The sequence below is a fragment of the Camellia sinensis genome, chromosome 7 (genome assembly GCF_055761805.1).
Source record: "Camellia sinensis isolate YWXY chromosome 7, ASM5576180v1, whole genome shotgun sequence".
NCBI classification, from domain to species: Eukaryota; Viridiplantae; Streptophyta; class Magnoliopsida; order Ericales; family Theaceae; genus Camellia; species Camellia sinensis.
Window position 1 is genome coordinate 18,671,085 of NC_138967.1, and position 10,059 is coordinate 18,681,143.

General features: G+C 33.8%; 1 long non-coding RNA gene across 2 annotated transcripts; it reads right to left on the reverse strand.

Annotated features, from left to right (window-relative positions):
- Positions 1-3,311: 3,311 nt before the first annotated feature.
- On the reverse strand, positions 3,312-8,766 carry LOC145794987 (uncharacterized). 2 transcript variants are annotated; one of them, XR_014335033.1, is made up of 3 exons: positions 7,197-8,766; positions 6,158-7,080; positions 3,312-3,739 (listed from the first exon to the last, which is right to left on the reverse strand). It is a non-coding gene; the product is annotated as an uncharacterized LOC145794987 (long non-coding RNA). The 2 variants fall into 2 exon arrangements; XR_014335034.1 differs by having other exon boundaries at positions 6,986-7,080; positions 7,197-8,765.
- Positions 8,767-10,059: the final 1,293 nt, after the last annotated feature.

Genomic DNA, 10,059 nt, shown 5'->3' on the forward strand with positions numbered 1-10,059 from the left:
CTCTCTTTCTCTCTCTCCCTTCCTTCATTGCCCTTACCGATCTTCATTTTTCTCTTTTCTTTTCTCATCTTCTCTCCTCAAATCTTCCAAATCAAACCCAAACCAAGCCGATCTCTCTCCACTAAGCCCGGTCCCGATTTTGAGTTCGGTCCCGATTTCCAGCAGAGTAGTGCGAGTTCCAGCAAAGGTCTTCACTGATCTCAAGCCCTGGTTGATCCATTACGCCATTGATCTCTCCACTAATTCTCAAGCCCGATCTTTCCAGCAGAGTAGTGAAACAGATTCTCCACTGATGATCTTTCCAGTAGAATAGTGAAACAGATTCTCCACTGATCTCTTTCCACTGATCTCAGGCCCTGGTTGATCCATTACGCCCCTCATCTCTACCCCGATCTTCTCAAAGGCCTTCATTTCATTCCATTAGTTTTTTAATTTTTGTGAATTAATCAATTTTTTTTTAAATTTTTGACTGATTTTTTAATTTTTGTGAATTAATCAGTTTACGCCCTGGTTGATTATTTTTTAATTTTTGTTCTCATTTCATTCATCTCTACCCCGATCTTCTCAAATAGATTGATTGGTTTTTTAATTCATCAATTCAATTTTTTGTGAATTAATCAGTTTTTTTTTTTCTGTGAATCTGTTTGATGAATCTGTAATTTTTTTGGATTTGGATTTGTTTGAATCTGTTTGATGAATCTGTGAATCTGTAATTTTTTTGCATTTGTTTTTTTTTTGTGAATCTGTTTGATGAATCAAATTGACAAACAGATAATAATTTTTTTTCTATGAATCTGTTTGATGAATTGGCTGAGTTGGCATGAAGGAAGGGAGGGATGGAAGGATGGAGGGAGGGAGGGAAATCGTTGGTTTTGGCTTAGTTGGCATGAATGGCAGCTGCCAAAGCTTGTGTCAAATTTGACACAAGCTTTGGCATTTCTCAAATTTGGCAGCTGCTATGTTTTGTCATTGGAGCATCAAAATTCAATGGCAGCTACTATTACATTTCAAATGGCAAACCATTGGAGATAAACAACTAAAATTAAGGAGAGAATCTTCAAATTGAGTGGATTGAATGTGGAATGTGATTTTTGAAACAATCCCGCTAGGTAGCTCGAATTCACCGTGGTTCGAATCGCTTGAGGTGCCAAAACGACCTTTTTTTTTCTTCTTCTTCCTCCCCCTCTCTTCTTCCTTTTCTTTCTTCCTCCCTTGCTCTGCTCTGCTCTTCGAAAAAATCAAAATCAAAAAATCAAAAAAAAAAACCAAATCTACACAGATCTACCAAATCTACACAAATCAAAAAAATCAAAATCAAAATCAAAGAACAGAGGAAGAAGGAGGAAAAAGAGGAAGAAAGAAGAAGAAAAGAAATGGAAAGAAGAAGAGAGAAGAGTAGAAGAAGAAGGAGAGGAAGAAGAATGAGAGGAGGAAGAGAGATTGACAACCATCACCATCGCAAACCCTCCGTCATCGCTGCCCATCACCATCACCGTTGCTCTGTGTATACATATACACATAGATTTGTGCGTACACAGCCCATCATCTCTCTTCTCTCTTCCTCCCTCTTCTCTCTTTCTCACACTTCTCTCTTTTTTTTCTCTTCTATCTTCCCTTTTCTCTCTGTTTCAGAGAGAAAAGAAAAGGAAAAAAAAAAAAATTCAAAATGACATCATTTTGAAATTTGGGCCAGTCGAGCCTCAAAAATCTCGAGCTACTAAGCTTTATTCTTTTTGAAATGTAGCATAAAGATTGATTTTGATAATGGGCATGCTACATTTGGAGTGAATTGAATGTGAAATGTGATTTGTCCAAATCAACAATGTGACTTTTTTCTTTCCTTTTTTGTTAATAGATAGGAGAGTGATTACAAATATGAGAAATATTTATATCATCAAATAAATCACTAATCTGCAATAGTTAGAAAGTCAACAAAGCCTAACAACTAATAAACCAAACTAGTCCAAGTCCAATACAACCACCACTAAGGACATAAGCCCCCATAATGAGAGAGAGAGAGAGAGAGAAATAAACCATCATAAAGAGCATCAAACTCCTCTCTATTGGAGTTGAACTCGAGATCTCACACCACAAATGGTGTTACACAACCACTATGTCAAATGCCTTAGTTGCAATGTGACTACAAAACCCCTTAGTGTATTTTTTTAAAATGTGACATAAACAATTAAAATTAAGGAGGGAATCTTTAAATTAGGGCGGATTGAATGGTGATTTTTAAATGTGCCATAAGGGTTGATTTCCATATTGGGCATGCTACATTTTGGGTGGATTAAATGTAAAATATGGTTTATTCAAGCTAGCAATGTGATTACAAAAACTTTTTAGATTATTTTTTTAAAATGTAACATAAATAAGTAAAATTAAAAAGAAAATCTTTAAATTGAGAATATCATAAAAATAATAATAAATATATCAATTTACATAAATAAAGACTTATGTGTCTATTTGTGAGGCTAGTTAGTTTATAAGTTCTGATTTTAAAATTTATAGGTGAATGCCCAAATAAAAAACCCTTCACGTGGCTATTCTAGGAACCTGAAGTGCGGTGAAGTGCACCAACTGCCAATAATTATGAGTTAATGGGCATTAAAATCTATATATGAAATTGAAAACACAATAATTGCAGAAGTGGTTGGCTGACCCTGTGAAACATACTTCCCACACTACAAAAAAAATTGACTTTTTGCGACGGTAAAATACCGTCGCTAATACTTTTTGCGACAGCAAAATGACTTTTTGCGACGGCAAGAGGGGGTCGCAACTGCAGGGGTTGCAAAAGAGTTTTTGCGACGGTAAGTGCCGTCGCTAATGTTTTGCGACGGCATTTTTTGTCTTTTTGCGACGGCACGTGCAGTCGCTAATAACGTTTGAAATTTCTTGACTTTTTTGCGACGGCTCTATTTTACCGTCGCTAAAAATGTTATTTGAGACGGCAAAAAATACCGTCGCCAATAATCTTTTTTTAAAAAAAAAAAAACACTTTTTTGCGACGGTGTGGTGCCGTCGCAGAAAGTATAAAAAATATGAAATTTTCTATTTTTTGCGACAGTATAATACCGTCGCAAAAAATATTCAAAAAATATTAAAATTTCTATTTTAAATAATAAAATTTCTATTTTTTGCGACAGTATAATGTCGTCGCAAAAAGTAAAACCTGTAACAAAATTAATAGAAATATTAAAATTTTCTATTTTTTCCGACGGTGGTGCCGTCTCTCTCTCTAAGAGCTGATTATTTACATTCCATTCACAAAAACATCATAACAAAAAACAAAAATAAAAATTGATCAAACCATCAAATTCAATATTTTACAAAAAACAATTAAACTGTACATGTTCATAAAAGCATATTTAAATTATAAAATTCACCCAAATCCTAAAAAAAAATAAAATAATAAAATAAAATCTAAAATTCATCAATCAGCACATTGGATATTTAGGAACAAAGCTCTCCAATGCTTGTAAATTAGGAACAAAGCTCAGGTCCCATCATGAGCGAAGTGGAAAGCTTATTGGCTTAAAAAAATGAAGAACAAACTGAAGGTGGAGCTAATTTTGGTGGTGGTGTTGTCGGTTATGGATTGGAAAGAGTCTAGCTGGTATACCATTGAAAGTCTTGAAAGTCTCCTTGGTGATCTGAATATGAACTTTGAAATCCCCAACTAGCTCTGTGAGATCAAGCTCCTCATGCAGAGCAAAAACCATTATCCCTTTCCTTGCTGCACCAAAACAAAATCTCCAAGCTGAGTAAATATGTATAGGTGAAACTGAACTTAATAGTCATAATTTGAAATAATAATTAAAGAAAAATATAATATACAGACAAACCAAAACTATATGTTTAACCAAACACAATATCTTAGCTCCAACTGAGATAGGGAAAGCAATGGCGGAATACAAAAAATAATCTCTCTTGGTTGCAATAAACACTATGAGAAGTGAAACTTTATGAAATAAAGCTTCAATGATTTACAAGAATTTCATTGAAAATGTACGAATGCAAACACAATGAAAAAATGTTCACCGTTAACTGTTCTTAACATGACAATTTTGACTGATAAATCAACATACATATTAACCTCATAAAGCCCAACTGCCTATTCAAATGACTCAAAATAACAGCCTGTCTCATGGCTTCCAAGCTCCAATCCAATCCCCCATTGAAATAGTAACAATATGACTAAAGCCATGGGTGTTGGTAAGTTAACCATGAGTTCAGATTTAAAGTATTAATTACACTTTCTTTTTTCTTTTCTTTTTTTGTAATATAAATAGTTTAAAACTATTGATCTATCTAACAATAAACAAGAAACAACTACATATATATATATATATATGGGGTTTATTAGGACCATACACCCCAGCACCATTTGTGACTATCAAGATTCCCTAAATCTCACAAACACTACAAATTCTCACATTATTGTTTTAACATTCACTATGAACCTTCTCATCCCACATCATTAAAACAAACCCAAAGTACTACATGAAGTTAAAACAACCCACTTCCTACACCTAGATTTCCAAACATTATTTATCAATTTCCTGTCAAGACAGAATATTTTGGTTCTTGTAGGATTACCAACTAAGACTTCTTTAACCACCCCGTTTCTTAATGGAGCTACGAGCTCTGACATTCCAACTAATAATCTTCATTTAGAAAACTTCTTTAACCCTAGCTTCCTTTGACCTACCATCATAATTAATACCAGCTTTTAAATTTTCAAATTCCTTATCACCTTCTTTTAACTGCCCCACTCTTGACCCTCCCCCTAATTAAACTAAGGACAAACAATCAAGAGGAAACATGTAACTTTCAGTTTATGTAATAAGAATTGGTCCATGTTTGAAAATACCTGAAGTTTAGGAAGCAACACATGCAACTTCCGAAACAGATATGGATCCATTAACCATATTTTCAGAATTTTCCATGGACATGAGACAAACACTAAAAACAAACATGTAATTCCACACAAGTAAAACAACTAAAGTTTAATATTTTAAATTTTCCAATTCCCTATCACCTTCTTTTTACTGCCCCACCCCTCTTGACCCTCCCTTCTGCCCCAGCAGACTAATTACCCCTAATTAAACTAAGGACAAACCATCAAGAGGAAACATGTAACTCTCATTTAACAAGAATTGGTCCATGTTTGAAAATGCCTGAAGTTCAGGAAGCAACACATGTAACTTCCAAAACCGATATGGATTCATTAACCATGTTTTCGGAATTTTCCATGGACATGAGACAAACGCTAAAAACAGACATGTTTTTTCAGACAAGTAAAACAACTAAAATTTAAGGTATTTTATCACATAATCTACACACATTGCAGCTTATATATATGTTCATATAAATATCTTAAAGTAACCCTGTTTGACACACTGCACTCAGTTCCAATGTGACTGTTCATTTTACATAGGTAATAGAAAATCTGTTGCTCCTTATAGTTTTCTCTCTTTGAAGATTTAGAGACTTCCTGGCGGCACTGGTTCCGAAAGTATAAGAAAATGGAGTAAAATATCAACATATCCTGATTCCTGATTATCCAATTATGCAGTTCTGACTTTAAAAAAATTAAAATTAAAATTAAAATTGACAATGATCGGCAAAAGTCAACAACAATAACCTAACATATGCGAAGACAATGACCTAATTCCAAAAGACAGCCCAAACTAGCAAATACCAAAGGAAAAAAAATAAAAAAATCATGAAAACCATTAATGCCACCATGATACAGCTTTAGGATCAAGAATTTGGGTTGAACTTGGGTAGGGATTTGGAAAATGAAAAGAAGCAGAAAAAAATGAATAAATAAAATATCTTATATTTTACTCTCCTTTTCCTTTCCCTTTCCAAATCACTACTCAAATTCATAATCCAAATCCAAACACAGCCTTCAGGAAAAACCCAATTTTTTACCAATCAACATATCCAACACGCAATTCTCTAAATGACCAAGTTAAGGATGTTTTTCAACACACCAATTTTTTTACCAAATCACAACAACCCATCAACACAAACAACATTAAAAAAACAAAAAAAAACAAAACAAAACCCAGCTCTCCAAATTAACAAAAAGCGAGATCTTCATCATAATTTAACTGAGAAGGGAATTCGGAAGAAGATGACAAACCTGTTGAGATTGAGACCCTTCAGAAGATAGAGGTTTCATCTGCTCATGTTGGAAAATGTCTTTACCGTAGAAGATAAATATGAAGATTGAAAAGGCAAAGAGAAGGATTGCGTAAACTATTGATCTATCTAACAATAAACAAGAAACAACTACCTTGGGGTGTGACAAATGTTGATAGTTTTTATCAATGATGTGTTGAAAATTCCATGTGGATTTACTCCTATTCTAGCCTCTCTCACAAGCACCAAACAGGTGCTTCCTCATTTAACCATATTAAACTAGCCAAAGTTCTTGTACAATATCCCCCAAAATAAAAAAATTCAAGTTTATAAAAAGAAACTTAAAACACATTATAAAAGAAGACTACAATTAAACCACAAGTTTATAAAAAAATTGCAAAACTACTTTTATTCCTCACTGTGACATAATATGGCAGACAAACAATTGTCACTATTCAGCCCATAGCTCTTTATCAGGGCTTCCCAAAAGGAACTGTTGTGGTTATCTTACTAGATGGGTTTGCGATTTTCGTAAAATTTTTGTATCCTCATTTTCTCTAGTCGTGAAATTTTCCTCCTTAGGCTTAATATGGCCATCAGATTCAGGTTTGGCCACTGAATTCCTCTCCTCTGGAGGTAAAATCTGCTGCAAAAGCCTATGTATCATCTCGTAGCTGGTAAATGTTATAACAGCAGATGGAGTCGTTCTAAATAGGTTAGTTGCACAACCTCTATGTCCACATGTCTATATCTATATATATATTTATATATTCATACACGTGAAGATAGAAATCTTGGTTGTCACAGATGAGAAAATCCAGACACTTACCTCGTGGGGGTAAGTCATTACAGAGGCAACTAATTTAGATACTGCTGAGGCAATCACAAGTTTCCCGGGACTTAGCTTACTGGTGGTTGTATTATCTGAACCATCAAGTATGATCATCATCAATCACATCTCATAATCACATTCGATTAACATCTACAGTCGATTCAAAAAGGAAAGAGGAAAAGAAAGAATGGCAAGAAGAAAACCTTACCCCTTTTCACGAAGTAGGACTTGATCTTTTCATAAGCTGGAAATTGGATTGCAACATGACTTATCCCAACTAGTGAAGGCAAAAGACCACTGCTTAAACCACAAAAATTGGCATTATGACACTGAAAATATTTAGTTGAACAGTTCGGTAACTATGATGGCAAAAACATTCTCAGCTCATACAGCTTTAGACACTATGGTACTAACTATTTTCTACAAACTTTTATCTAGTTTACCAGAAAAAGGAGAACAAGCTGCATCAATGTGCAAAATCTCTGGTTCTGTACCGGTGAATCATGAAGCCTGAATCTACCAACTTACAAGTGAAATATGAAGTAAGAATTAAATCAATGTCCCTTACTACACAAAAGCCAAGTGAAGAGAACAAGAGGAACATCCAAGTCACTGGATAATAGTAGGATTTTAATTTTCTGAATAAATCATACATACACATAAACACATATGTATAAATTAGAAAAGCGAGAGTAATAATTAAAAAGAAAATCCTTAAAAATTAAATTGACATATTAAGGCTAAATATTAATCTTAAAAAGCTTCATTTTGCAAGACGTAACTTAAAATGAAAATATTCTACTAAACAACTTAAATATCAAAATGCAATGCTTATGACAACTTTTAACGATTTTACCAAGAAATATGATTAGAAAAATGTAATTGGCCCTCTAAATTTTTTATACATTGCTAATGTAATTTTTTTTCTTAAATAATATAAATGCATATAAATTAAAAAATTAGTTTGAGATAATTTTTTATAAAAATAATTTTAATAGTTCAATGCGAAAATTTTAGAAAATTTGAATGAATAAATACGAGTTGTAAAAAATAATTTGATTTTTCAACCATATGATGCATCTTATTTCAATCTTCAATAATTTATATAGTATATATACGTGTAGAATTATTTGTGTTACCTTATGGTGAGGATGCAGTTAAGATCAAGTTAGACCAATCTAATATTTGGGTAAACTCTTCTTAATCCAGCCAACTATAAAGCCAATCTTATGGTTCAAATTATAGGCCACTATTTTAATTTTTTAATTGTAAATAATTTTGTTCAAATGTTTCTATAATTTAAAATATATATATATATATATATATCTTTATATAAAATAATTTAATCAGGATAGGCCATAGAGTTACTATTTTTGCTTACTTTCTAATTTGTACTTCAAAATCAAACTATTTTATTAGTCAATTATTAATTTATGAATAAAAACCCTGATCTAGAATTGATTTTTTTTCGGACCAAACTATTTAGACTTGAGAGACTGCTCAACCATAGTTTAAATTTTTTTTCTTCCATTTTCAAAAGTAATGCAGTTCAATAAAATTTGGAAAAAAAATTAAGGATCAGGCAAGAAAAAAAATATTAGAATTAGAATCAACCAACATATAAATTACTAAAACATGAAATCAATCAACCAGAATATTAGAATTCTTTGATATATTGAGTCTGAAACTATAAATATAATTACCCAGTCTGACATCCATCACCATTCATGTTCATACAAACATAATCTTCACTAAGGAGAGATCAAAAGAAGCAGGGTTACATACCTAAGAAGAGTTCAGATCATTCTTCTTGCACATAAAACTCAAAGCTGCTCCTCCGATGCTGCTCCGACGCTGCTGCTCCTCCGATGCTGCTCCTCCGACGACACTGCTCCTCCTCCGCTGCTCCGACGCTACTCCTCCGCCGCTCGCCGTGGGGTAGGGATTGAGATTGGGGATTTGTGGGTTTGTGGGTTTGACATTGGGGATTTTGGGGGGGAGGGGGGGTAGTGATTTTTGGGTTTGAGATTGGGAATTTGTGGGTTTGAGATTAGGGATTTGGGGGGGGGGCGGGGTAGGGATTTTTGGGTTTGGGGTTTGAGATTGGAGATTTGGGGCGGGGGGGGCGGGAATGGGAAAAAAAGGGGCGGTGCAATTAGGGATTTGGGGGGGGCGGGGTAGGGATTTTTGGGTTTGGGGTTTGAGAAAAAAAAATGGGCGGTAATAAAAAATAAGAAAATATTTTTTTTTAGTCACAAATGAAATTTAAATAATAAAATAATATCGTTAATTTTTTTTTTTTTTGTGACGGGGTTATCGTCGTTAAAAAATTTTATTTTTTGTTAAAATATATATATTTTTGTAGTTAATGAATTTTTTAAATTTTTTTTTTTTTTAGTTACTAAGATTGAAAATTTATTTGTTTCATTTTTATTTTAATGAAAAAAATATTATTATTTTTTATTTGGTAGAAGTAGGGGTAATATTTTAATGAAAAATATTTTTCACGAAAATAAAAATTAATTTTCTGTAGTTAATGAAAAATATTTTTCTGTGACCTATTTTTTTGGGTTACTAAAAATCACGATCTAATTTTTTATGGTAGAGGAAATTGAGTGGCAATAGTGGTGGTGGTGGTGGTGATGGTGATAGCGAAAGAGATTAGTGGTGAAGTTGTGGTAGTGGTAGTGTAAATGGAGTGGCAGGGGTGAAAAAGAGGGAATGGTAGTAGTAGTGGCAGTAGTGGTAGTAGTGGAGTGGTGGCGATGGTAGTAGTAATGGTGAAGTGGCGACAGTGGAAGTAGTGGTGGTGGTGGAATGGTGTTTGCAATAGTGGTAAAGGTGGTAGAAGAGATGGGTGGTGAGAGAGAGAAATGAGTGAGAGACAGATAGAAGAGAGAGATAAGAGAGACAGAGTGATGAGCGAGAGAGAGACAAAGTGGTCGCTAAAAGTGCATTTTCTTGTAGTGGATCGATAAATCGAGAGGGAGCTCAGTAAATAGAGAAGACGAGAGTGAGAAAGTGAGCAACGCAAACACAGTAGGAGAGAGAGAGACAGAGAGTGAGAGACA